This window comes from Notolepis coatsorum (assembly GCF_963971535.1).
Source record: "Notolepis coatsorum genome assembly, chromosome: 3".
In the NCBI taxonomy this organism is placed as follows: domain Eukaryota; kingdom Metazoa; phylum Chordata; class Actinopteri; order Aulopiformes; family Paralepididae; genus Notolepis; species Notolepis coatsorum.
In genome coordinates, this window is record NC_140167.1 from 105,783,882 (window position 1) to 105,797,170 (window position 13,289).

Consider the following 13,289-nt stretch of genomic DNA (forward strand, 5'->3'; position numbering starts at 1 on the left):
AATCCCTTATCAAGAAAACCTGGATAATTACAGGTATTCTTTGTGTTAAAGGGAAATTGCACAGCAAAGCAACATTAAACGAATGTACCAGATTGAGGCACAGCTGATTAATGCTCTCTATGTAGCTGTGCCAAAGCCATCTCTGCTCAGAAACATTGGCAGCAGAAGGTGCTAATTTATACAGAACAGCAATGGGCAGGTAATTTAAACTTCCTGACATCAGTCCCTCCTCTCATTGTGTGTGTTTGGTAGGGGTGGTAAACTTTGACTGGCATTGCCTGACGCCCGCCCTATCTTTTTCACCTCAGTGTAGTCCTTATTGTAAAGCCGGAGGCTGGAGCATGCTCAGTAGTATATTACTGTATCTTTGGCCTTGTGATATAGCTGCCTGTGTGCTCATTTTACTCTGTAGTGAAGCAAATACAACTTGTATTTTACAAATACCAGAAAGACTCTGAATTCCCCTTGTGTTGTCCTCGGGTCAAATATTTCCCCTTTCTGAGTTTCACTGAGAATTATGGAGTGTTGAGCCCCCCAGTCTGCCTTGTCAACATTCTGAATGAGTTAACGTTGAACAACCTTTTACTATTATCGTCACTTTTATTATAAATCCTATTTTAAGGTTTTAAGACTTATAACTGACCAAACAAATGATTGAAGCCTATTTCCAACATTTAGATACATTTTATATAGTATTTTCTAGAGGTTGACCATTACAATCAAGGACATTTCACAAAAAATCAGTATCTGCCATTTATGTCATTTTATTAGCTGTCTTTAATGGGCCTTTTGTGTTACTGGCATCATATGAAGCTAGAGGTCTTGAGGGATCCAAACACCAGTTCTCCTGACACCACTGTGACAGATTCTCTACCTCTTCCAGGTAGGCCCTCTCGTCGTTGGCAGAGATCAGGCCCACCACTACTGTGTCATCAGCAAATTTGATGATTGTGTTGTTGTTCCGCTGTGCCACGCAGTCATGTGTGTACAGGGAGTAGAGGAGGCGGCTCTGAACACAGCCCTGGGGGGCCCCTATGTGTGTGTACTTAGAACTCTGGTGAATCCTGTCACCTTGGGCAGGCTAGAGGTTCAGAATCCTGGTGACGGTCTGAGCCCAGGGCAACAGAAGTGAAAACCCCCTGCATACATTTTTTTTACTGACATTTGACATGTTCTCCTGGAGTGACGCAAACATTGAAAAGTTAAACATCACCCCTTTTCACAGTTTTACAAAAGCTGTACATCATCAGGGTTCAAAATTGTCTTTTGGTATTATTATTTTTATTTCACAGTAATTGAAGTAATTATGAATGATTACAGTAACTACAAAGCATAAAGAACACAAAGCCATTTTCTCTTGACGTCCTAAATATGCATATGCACAGACAGACAATGATGCACGCATGCTGTACAAACACACATGAACACGCATAAGCGTGGCCTCAAATGGAGTTCCAGTCATTGACACATAAATACATGCATGCATGTAGGAAAAAAGCTGGAAAAAGCTTTCTCTCCCCTTAACCCCTCCCCCACCCCACAACTGACTGTATCTCTTAAATAAACATCTCAAGAGAAAAAATATTGTTTTCTCACAAGAAATAAGAGGGTCTGTGGTCATAATGTTTTAAAGACACTCCACAATCCAGTACGCACATTTCTCTCTGTGCTAAAGCCATGTGCTGTCTGTCTGACCAGTCCAAGAGAGGTCCACAATCTGATATGCGTTCCTGACTCTACAATATGATTCCGGGAGGAACAAAACGACAATGAGGTTGAAGAGGAGGAAATATCTGAAGAAGAGGACAATCATTTGTTGGAGAGTACGACGCGCAGCATGATGAGGTGTCTTCAGATGATGAAGACGTCCCTGTGATTATGAAGGTGAAAAGGACACGTCCAAGAATGACAGCATGGTCTCCATCACTGTATGACAATGTATTATTTAATAGTAAGAAAAAACATATATTACAGCAAAAACTCCATTATGATGTGTGTTTTGTACAAAAAACGAATGGCGTATACTGAATAAATTGAGTCTCCCTGGACTGTGCAGTAGGAAAACACTGATATTCCACAATTTATTGATGAGTGACAGGTTGCTTCTTCATGCAAAATAGATTGTGGGTTTAAAATTAAATGAGGGAGGCTTTGTAACAGGATCGAGGGATGGTGAGGGTGGGTAATTCTTTACCCTGAGGACATGGGGAGAAAACAGAATATGAAGATTACACAGGGGTTAACATTGTCCAACACATGCTACCGTTATCGACTCTATCTTCTACAACTATTGTATTATTTGACTCCATCTTAACATTTTCCAGACAGGCCGTGTATTTGCAACTGTGAAGTCAATCCAAATCACTTGGGAGTCTGAATGTGACACATCACCAGAAAGCACTCAAGCTCTGCTGTTTTTAACTATGAATGAACACAACATTCTAACTTACCATATTTACATAATAAAGCTTGAAAACATTGTTCCTCTGGAAACTTGTGTCTGAGGTACTCAATTAACAAGAAAATGCCAATAGGCATTTATGAATGTGTCTAATGTGTTAGCACTGGGAATGGCTTGATTATGTTCACAAATCCAAACAAAACAAGAAATACTAATTTATTAAGAGAATCTATTAAAGGTGCTATAGATAAAAAAAAAAAAAAAGTAGACTAATAAGGAATAAATAAAAGATTATTGATTCATGAATTAAAAAAGATATAATTAAAAAAATGTTGGCGGGGTCCAAAATGTATGTTGTTATTTACATGTTATGTGCATGTTGCGGGTATGTATCCCTATACTTCCCATTTCCTCACATGGAATGCACTTGATTGGATAAAGGTTCTGTTAGTTGATAGGTCCCTGTTTATCTGTTCCTGTTTTCAAAAAGAAGTTGGATTGCTCGCTTATCAACTTTCTCTTTTTCAACCTAAAGTTGAAACTAAAATATGTTTCTGATAACTATTAACTAGTTTGATGGTGCAGCGTACAATTCAGTACTTACGATAATTATGTTTTGGTCTGACATGCTGGTGCTCTAATATGACATCTAGCGGTTTAATGTTTTCTATAGCATCTTTAAAATGGCAAAAAAGAATGCAGATTTATTTTGCATATGATCTCACACACATCCAAAAACTCTGAACACGTTTTCAAACATTAATCTAGTGTTAACAGTTATTTCGAGTTATTAATGAGGTTGATTATGGCCACCAGTGATGTCATCCGGGACATTGAATCCTTGTGTTATGTTAATTACAGTTTCATGAAATTATAAGGTAGTCCCTATAATACATATATTACATTATAGCTGTAATTAACACAACACAAGTATTCAATGTTGGCCATATTCAAACCCATTTACTCTCAATAACTGTCAAACTAAATTAATATGTGCAAAATCTTATCGTTTTGAATATGTGTGAGATTATGTGTAAAATAAATCAGTATTTTTTTCGGGGTAAAGTGCCCCTTTAACCACTTACTGTAAGCATCGGTCAAAAATGGGGCTCGTTTTTAATTTATTATACCCAAAGTAATTAGCTATTTATTATACGTTATACTTATAGCACATGCATGACTCGGGTCTATTTTGAAAGGAAACATTCTGAACTTTCTTCCACAACAGGAAAAATCACTTTGAGTGCTAATGAAATAGAATAATAGAAGTTTGAACACACTGAAGTAAAGGTTTTGTGTACTTAATTTTTTTTACTGGTTGCCAGATGCCTGTTTTTAAAGTAGAGGTTCTATCCTAAATTAGAACTATCTAAACAAGGGAAGTTTTCTCGTGGGAAGAAATCATCAAGCTTATTCCCAGATATGTTGTAATAATCATGAAACAAGTCCATTTCTAGAAACAAGCAACATAATCTGCCAGAAAACTTTACTTAACAGGCATTACCCTTCCTCCCTGTGCTTGTTTTAAAGGGGAACTATTTTACTATTTCTTTCACTATTTGGGCACTTTTACACAATTCCTGTGAGTCTATGGAACACCTCTGTAATATATATATTTTTTTTATTCAATTTTTTTGTATTTCTAATCAAGTCCTCAAAAACAGCATTTTTCTACCTCAAGATTTCGAGCTGTTTTGAGCCTGGGCTCCTAAACCACTGCGCAGCGGCGTCGTCGCCTGAACATTAACATGCAGCGGTGTCTCTCTGACATCACAAATCATCACATTTTCAAATGACTCAGTTCAGTGAGGGTGAATATTGTGAGAGGAGAATTGGAAGAATGCGCCCATATGAGAATTTTGAGACATAGATCATATTAATATAAGTTCACATAGCTAGGAAACAATGCTAAACACTCAAAAAGGCCATTTATAAGATAGTTCCCCTTTAAGAATTAGACACATTCATGAGCAGGTCATTCAAATGAAGGCATCAACACAGAGCTGCCCCCCCCCCCCCACTGGCTCTTCTAGCCACAGGCTACTGTCAAGATGTCTTCGGTAATCCCCAGAAACTGGTCTGATTAGAGGGATCTGCAGTGCTTAAACACACAGGTGCAGAGCTGGGCAGACTGAAAAGACTCAAGTCACAAAAATGAAGTTTTGAGACTTGGACTTGGACTTGCCTGCTATAAGACTCAACTTGAATTGAGACTAAACATTGTACATAATGTCTATACTGAACACTGTGACCTCTATTTTTTACTTCTAATTTACATGCTATACTATTTTATTTCATAATTATCTTTGTCTAGCACAGTCTCTGGAGCGTAACAGTAAGAAGCATTTTGTATATAAAAGTATTCTGTACTTCTGTATGACAACTATTAAATAAACTTGAAACTTGAACTTAAACAATGCATGACTTGACTTGAAACTGATTTGGCTGCTCAGACTCAACCAGAGTGAGAAATCAAATGACCATTGAACTTGTTCATAGATTGTTAGCAGGACAAGAGGTGTTATGCTGCCCAAAGCCATAAGATAATACTACGAAACTATGTCAGAATATTAGCATTGGGGCATATTATAGACATGGTTACAGTGAGTTAAAAATCACAACTGCATGTGATCTACTCCTGCATTTTGACTTGAGCCTTGTTGCAAATGACTTGAGACTTGACATGGACTTGGCCTTAATGACTTGAGAGACTTGACATGGACTTGGAATAAATGACTTGAGACTTGACATGGACTTGGCCTTTTAATGACTTGAGAGACTTGACATGGACTTGGAATAAATTACTCGAGACTTGACATGGACTTGGCCTTTTAATGACTTGAGAGACTTGACATGGACTTGGAATAAATGACTCGAGACTTGACATGGACTTGCCTAAATTATTTGAGATTTTGAGTTGGACTTGTGACGAAAGACAAGCCGCTCTGCAGATGTGGTCATTCCTCAGCAAAGCAATAACTATTGAGAAAATTCCAGCCCTCTTTTCACATAGCAATGACTTATAGTTCCGGACATTCTCAATTTATGTTTTGTGTGACCTGGACCACCACATTGGTGAATTGAAAATGGGGGACCCTGATGTAAACAAGACGAAAGTCTTTCTCTGGTCTGCATCCCCTTAACAATTGTATGTATTGAGCTGTACTGTACTGTACCCATTCTGCAATCTGTTAATAAACTTTTCAATCAATCAATCAAATTGACATACATTAGGCAGTGGGCCCCCATCTGATTTAGTCTCAGAGAGACCCCCGGCATCTGAGAATAAATATCTTATCAGATGGAGGTCCCTCAGACGAACAGGGCTCCGCGGCCTGATATAGATCAATGTGGGGGTGATTGACGTGAATAAGGGTGATAACTGGGGACCCCCACGTTGGGAACCAGTCACAGGATATACACAAAATATGCCACCACGTACAACATGGAAATAAACGACTCCCATGACAGTGGCTTATATCAACTCCAGGCATCTTTGAGTCGTGCGATATACAACTGGGAAGGCAAGGTCAGGTCACATTGAGCAAGATATTTCTTATCTGGTGGCTCATAGCCCGCTTGTGAATCACAGGACTATTCTCACAAGGTGAAGTGGACATCTGGCCATAAAAAAAATTATAAAAAATCATGACTTTCAGGCTCCAGTGCCTTAATTAGCTTGAACCACAGTTACAGAGCCCTTATGAACCCACAATATGCAATTGATATTGATGGAGACACCAACGTTTTCAGCCAACTTCATATTTTAGTTAGGTAAGGATAGAGGTTTATGAAGCTCTTTCAGTTCTTCTTCATTGATTGATTGATTGATTGATTGAAAACATTATTAACAGATTGCAGAATGGGTATAGGCTACAATCAGTACGGCTCAATACAAACAACTGCTAAGAGGATGCACAGACCAGAAAAATACTTTCGTCTTGTTTACATAAGGGTCCTCCATTTAATTAAAATTTTTCATTTATTATCCTGCCTATTTTTATATTTGTCTCAAACGGTTTCCTCTGTGTTGTACTGAGTAGGTATTTTTATTTGTGTAATCTTTATTTAAGCAGGACAAGATTAAACATCTCTTTTACAAGTGTCCTGGCCGCGTGTATCTTTTCCGCAACGGAATTCGGTTTCCGCGTTCCTCTGATTGGCCACTGACCCCACGTGACCCTACCCTATTACACACACGCCCCCTTATCGACGCGCGTTATGCGACGCTCTACAGCTCTTTCGCTGACTTCCTGACTTCCTCGCAGAACAGCTGTTTCCGTATTTATAATATGCTGTGAAGCACCTCTGTATTAAATGCCGACATCACCTCTGTATTAAATGCCGCCAGCACCTCTGTATTAAATGCCGACTCATCAATCAATCAATAACAACATTAACGATAACGTTAACGTTAGCATTAGGCTAACGCCAAGCTGTAATGTTACCAGTCTCGCGTCTATCTGCTAACGTTAGCATTAGGTAATAACCGGTTTAAAATGGATGGTGATTAACTCACGTTGTGTCTATTCTGCTAGCATTAACGTTACTAGTACAAACAATCAAACCAAAACATTGACATCTAACTTATCTTTAGATATTTACTCAACCTCTAATGTCTAACTATGAATGAACACAACACTCTAACTTAACATCTTTAGCTAATAAAGTACTCAACCTCTACTGTCTTTAACTATGAACAAACACAACACTCTAACTTACCATCTTTAGATAATAAAGTACTCAACCTCTACTGTCTTTAACTATGAACAAACACAACACTCTAACTTACCATCTTTAGATAATAAAGTACTCAACCTCTACTGTCTTTAACTATGAACAAACACAACACTAACTTACCATCTTTAGATAATAGTACTCAACATCTACTGTCTTTAACTATGAACAAACACAAGATTCAAGATTCAAGATTCAAGAGTTTTAATTGTCACGGCATACAGGTATACAATGAAATGCGGCTGGTCTTGCCCGCGACGATGTGCAATACAGTGGTACAACATATAATAGAATCCAATAAAATACAGTGGTACAACATATTAATAGAATCCAATAAAACAGTGCAATAAACAGGTACATGGTGTGCCATCTCGGTATCTGTACATTAGTATTTACAGAGCATATAGGACATGCTAGTTAGCTTTAGTAGTGCAATACACTGTTCCTGATGTTATACTACTTTAAGTGGCCTTTCCTCTGGCCATAAGTGTGCGTGTGTGCGGCATGAGTGTTAAAGTGGCTGCTAGTGTGTGAGCGTGCTCAGCGTGCGTGTCGTGTATGTACTTGTGTGTGGATAGTTCAGTTTCTGTGTCTCTCAATGTTCATTGTTCAAGGCTCTGATGGCCTGGGGGAAGAACACTCTAACTTACCATCTTTAGATAATAAAGTACTCAACCTCTACTGTCTTTAACTATGAACAAACACAACACTCTAACTCACCATCTTTAGATAATAAAGTACTCAACCGAGTAGAGTGTAGACAAGTACACTCAGTCCTACTGTAAGAGCATGGGTCTGAGCCCCAAGTACACTCAGTCCTACTGTAAGAGCATGGGTCTGAGCCCCAAGTACACTATGTCCTACTGTAAGAGCATGGGTCACTCTGAGCCCTAAGTACACTCCATTCTACTGTAAGAGCATGGGTCACTCTGAGCCCTAAGTACACTCAGTCCTACTGTAAGAGCATGGGTCTGAGACCTAAGTACACTCCGTCCTACTGTAAGAGCATGGGTCTGAGACCTAAGTACACTCAGTCCTACAACTGTAAGAGCATGGGTCTGAGCCCTAAGCATATCAGGATCTCCCTGTGAAAGCATACCACGAGAAGACTTTAACTTGCGACGATCTCAGATTGTCACGTCTCCCCCTCTTAACGTGTGCTACGACCCTGCCATAGACCCGATACAAGCAGCCATAAGCTGCAGCAGAGGTTCAGTCCAGTGATTGCCATGCTGGACAAACCATAAGCCCAGAACATAGAGTGTTGTGTTTGTTCATAGTTAAAGACAGTAGAGGTTGAGTACTTTATTATCTAAAGATGGTAAGTTAGAGTGTTGTGTTTGTTCATAGTTAAAGACAGTAGAGGTTGAGTACTTTATTATCTAAAGATGGTAAGTTAGAGTGTTGTGTTTGTTCATAGTTAAAGACAGTAGAGGTTGAGTACTTTATTAGCTAAAGATGTTAAGTTAGAGTGTTGTGTTCATTCATAGTTAGACATTAGAGGTTGAGTAAATATCTAAAGATAAGTTAGATGTCAATGTTTTGGTTTGATTGTTTGTACTAGTAACGTTAATGCTAGCAGAATAGACACAACATGAGGTAATCACCATCCATTTTAAACCGGTTATTACCTAATGCTAACGTTAGCAGATAGACGCGAGACTGGTAACATTACAGCGCGGCGTTAGCCTAATGCTAACGTTAACGTTATCGTTAATGTTGTTATTGATTGATTGATGAGTCGGCATTTAATACAGAGGTGCTGTCGGCATTTAATACAGAGGTGCTGTTGGCATTTAATACAGAGGTGCTTCACAGCGCTCACAGCGCGGCGTTTCCAATATTATAAATACGGAAACAGCTGTTCTGCGAGGAAGTCAGGAAGTCAGCGAAAGAGCTGTAGAGCGTCGCATAACGCGCGTCGATAAGGGGGCGTGTGTAATAGGGTAGGGTCACGTGGGGTCAGTGGCCAATCAGAGGAACCCGGAAACCGAATTCCGTTGCGGAAAAGATACACGCGTCCTGCGTAAGACAACATATATCAATGTACAATCAAATTTAAATAAATAAATAACAGAATCATGAAAGATACAAAGATATGAATCGATATTCGTCACAAGTCATCAACTGCAGGGACTACATGTATACAGGAGCAATGTAAATCTGTCAAAACTTCAGTGGCCAGATGTGCCTGGTTCCAAATCATTAAGAATTACTTTAAATGCATCCAATGAGACCAGCTCTCGAAGATGCAGATCATTTTGCAACTGATTCCAAGCAGACGGAGCAGCAGACTTAATGTTCTATGGCTAACGCTTCGCAGTAACTCAGCATCCGACCAACTGGAGTCAAGGCCAAATGACGCTGCGTCACATGACCTGACATGAATTAGCCTTTCATTCAATCCAAATGCAAATTCTGACATTGGAAGACTTTTCCAGAAACGTTGAAGGTGATGAGTGTGTGAAACAGTTATATTCCCAGCTTGCATTTGCAAATCCTCTGAAATCTTACATCAATACTGCAGTTTAAACAACAACAAACATTGGTCTAAAGACCAACTTTAACTTTTTGGCACTTTTTGGGGCCGTAGTTTGGACACCCAACAGTCCATAGCCAGCTAATGGACTTCATAATGTTTTCTGAGAGGGTTAATGGTTCATCTAAGTCAAGATCATCAAATTGTATTTGACTGGTATAGGCAGTGTAGCTTCACTATAGTAATTCAACTATAGTCAACTAAGTTATTGTAGCTGTTCATTTATTTTTTATTTCTTTCCCCCCTCTATTTTGAGGTGTATTATAACTATACTTAAACTGCAAAGTATTTATTTGTCTATCAAATAGAGGAGCAATGACTTTGAGAGACTGGTCATGGATCATACATGTATAAATAAGAGAGTATGCTGCGCTCATACAGAACCAAGCATTTCACTGTAATGTACTGCACATGTACCTGACAAATAAAACAAAACTTGAAACTTAACCCATTTGTAGCAGATGCACAAGTCTGGCCTCTTTTGAAATGAAACATTCTGGATTTCTTCCACAACATGAATAATTACTCTGAGTACTACGGTAATAGAATTACAGAGGTTTGAACACACTGAAATAAAGTTTTTATTATTATTATTATTATTATTATTATTATTATTATTATTATTATTATTATTATTATTATTATTATTATTATTATTATTATTATTATTATTATTATTATTATTATTATTATTATTATTATTATTATTATTGTTATTATTATTATTATTATTATTATTATTATTATTATTATTATTATTATTATTATTATTATTATTATTATTATTATTATTATTATTATTATTATTATTATTATTATTATTATTATTATTATTATTATTATTATTATTATTATTATTATTATTATTATTATTATTATTATTATTATTATTATTATTATTATTATTATTATTATTATTATTATATATATATTTTTTTTTCTTTCTTTTTTTACTTACGTGTGAATTATTTTGCGAACAGATGCTTGCAAAAGAGTTCCAGCTGAGAGGTATATATGAGCTGGAAAACACAATGGGTCCATAGCCTGGAGTCGTATCTAGTACAGGTCCAAAGTTGATAACAATACCACAGAAAATGTGTGTTTTACACATGTTTTTCTAATGTATGTATCGGTATGTTTATCCAAAATGGCCATTGGCACCAAAGAATTGGCACGACGCCGGAGATGTCGAGCGAGTCTGGAGCTTTCGTCAGAGAAAAAAAACGTTATATCCTTGGAAATATCCCTCACGTAAGATATCGTCATTTCCAGAATTTCATTGGCTACAAAAACGGTCAATGTTTTTTCTTAACTAAAGTTAATTAGAAAAAGGAGTTAAAACTACTTAGGTGGTGTAGTGGTTAACACTGTCGCCTCACAGCAAGAAGGTACAGGGTTCGATTCCCGCTTGGGGACCAGGGCCCTCATTCATCAACCTGACTTACGCACAGATATGTGCTTAACCTGTGCGTACGACCATTTCTAAGCAAAGAGTGGGATTCATCAATTTCAACTTGAACTTGGCTTTGTGCTTATGTGTACGCACAGCTCGGAGCACACTTAGCTGACGCCCAGTGGTAGAACATCGTTACTACGGCATAAGCGCTCCTCAGTTCTGCATTAGTTTCAAAGCGGAAATAAGCTTCCGTGCATTAGTGTTCAACTTCTGTATGACCCGTAATTCATTATAGTTCATTATAAAATAGCGACAGTAGTGTAATTATAACGGGCTCACACGCGAACAAGAGGTTGGCCTGCTTGTTTGGCACGGGGGGGCAGACGCAAAACACCAACCTCCAAACGCGATTAAATATTGTTTCAAATAAAAAGTGAATTATTTTGTGTTTCATGTTTCCAAATAAGATTGGTCACGAAATGCTTTCTACTTCAATTTGTTGGTTAGAATAGATGACCTCCGTTGAAACTTCACTGAGACTAGCAGTCTATTTGTGAGCTCCCGCTCAGATGTGATAATAATAACAATAATAATAATAGCTTCATTTTATATAGCGCCTTTCAAGAGACCCAAGGTCGCTTTACATAGATAGGGGGGGGGGGGGTAACAAAGTAACAGACATAGTGGACAGACACACAACATATAAATATGATGATGGAATTCATTCAAGATCCTCTCCACCCTCGGGTCTTTGCCACCGGCACGGTCCATCGTGATATTGGAGATGGATCGAGCAATAGACTGTTACTGTAGCTGTCAAAGCTCCATCACAAATGCAGTTATGTGAATAGAAAGGGATTCCACTAAGTCAATGTTGCGATGCGCATTTGCCTGTATGTTGTTGCTGCATGCCGGGAGGAAGGCGATGCTGAATGTTTTCAATTCATTGAATAAAACGGATACTTTTTGCAAGGGTTTACTGACTGTCATACAAATAATCAACCAACTACATACTGTAACTTTTCAGTGCACGTTCTTATTTACATTGTGACAACAGCCTTGTGAGTTCCCGCAGTGACCCGCACACAGACATGATGGAATTCAAGTTCAAATTTGTATTGATCACATATAGGCAGGCTACACATGGCGTATAGGCTACATCATTGGCAGTGAGATTCATTGTTCTTGTATATGCTCTCGTATTATTGTTTATATAGGCTACCCAATACTGACATCAAAATAGATTGTATGACTCTAGAAATCATATGCAGCAAGTAGAAAATTGACGGATAATCCGTCGTGATTTGGAATAAAATTGAGGAGAACTTTAATCCCTGGGTATTAATCAAACAAAACGGAAAAAGGCAGTCATATTCCAGCACGGTCTTTATTAGTGTTTGCGCTGCCCATGCAGCAATGGTTAATAGATCATATCCGACATCACCGTACGTGTACACGTCTGTCAGCCTGTCTCATAACACGCTTCCCTCGGTTTAGTCCATTCTTCCACATTTCATGGGGGTGTCCATTACCGTATATGGTTAATCGGGGCGGTTTTGGTATGCAAATACGTGAAAGTGTGCACGAGCCTCGGCGCAGGGCCAAGGTGATATTTATCATGACAGGTGTGCGTAGAACCTGCGTACGCACGTGTGGTAAATCCCGTTTTTTTTGTGCGTGCACTGATTCTAAATTCTGTGCTTACGTGTGGAAATAGAACATTTTCTACGCCACGTTGATGAATGAGGGCCCAGGTTTTTATGATGCCAGGTACCCAGGTGGGGTATCTCCCAGGCCTTTCTGTGTGGAGTTTGCATGTTCTCCCCATTGCTCGCAAGGGTTTCCCCCCCGATAAGATAAACCCAATGGAAAAACATGCACAACAACAGATCGCTAACCCTGTGGCGTCCTTGACAAAGACAGACAGGAGCACTTGGATTGGTCCCCGGGGCGCGGCTCACATTAAGGCCCTATCTGGGCCTTAATGTTGGTAAATCCCGGGCCCCATCCACTCCCACTGCCGGCCTCCAGTTGACCCAAAGACGAAGGTGCAGTCAGACGGAGCTCTACTGTGTCTCGCTACCCAGTGTACTCTCTCTGACTCCCAATGTAGACATTATGTAGACAAGATGACAATTATTGTATAGCCTAACTTGAACTTGAGAAGTCTCCGACGTTGGTAAGAAGCAGAGCAGTTTTCTCTGTCAGTAAGAGAG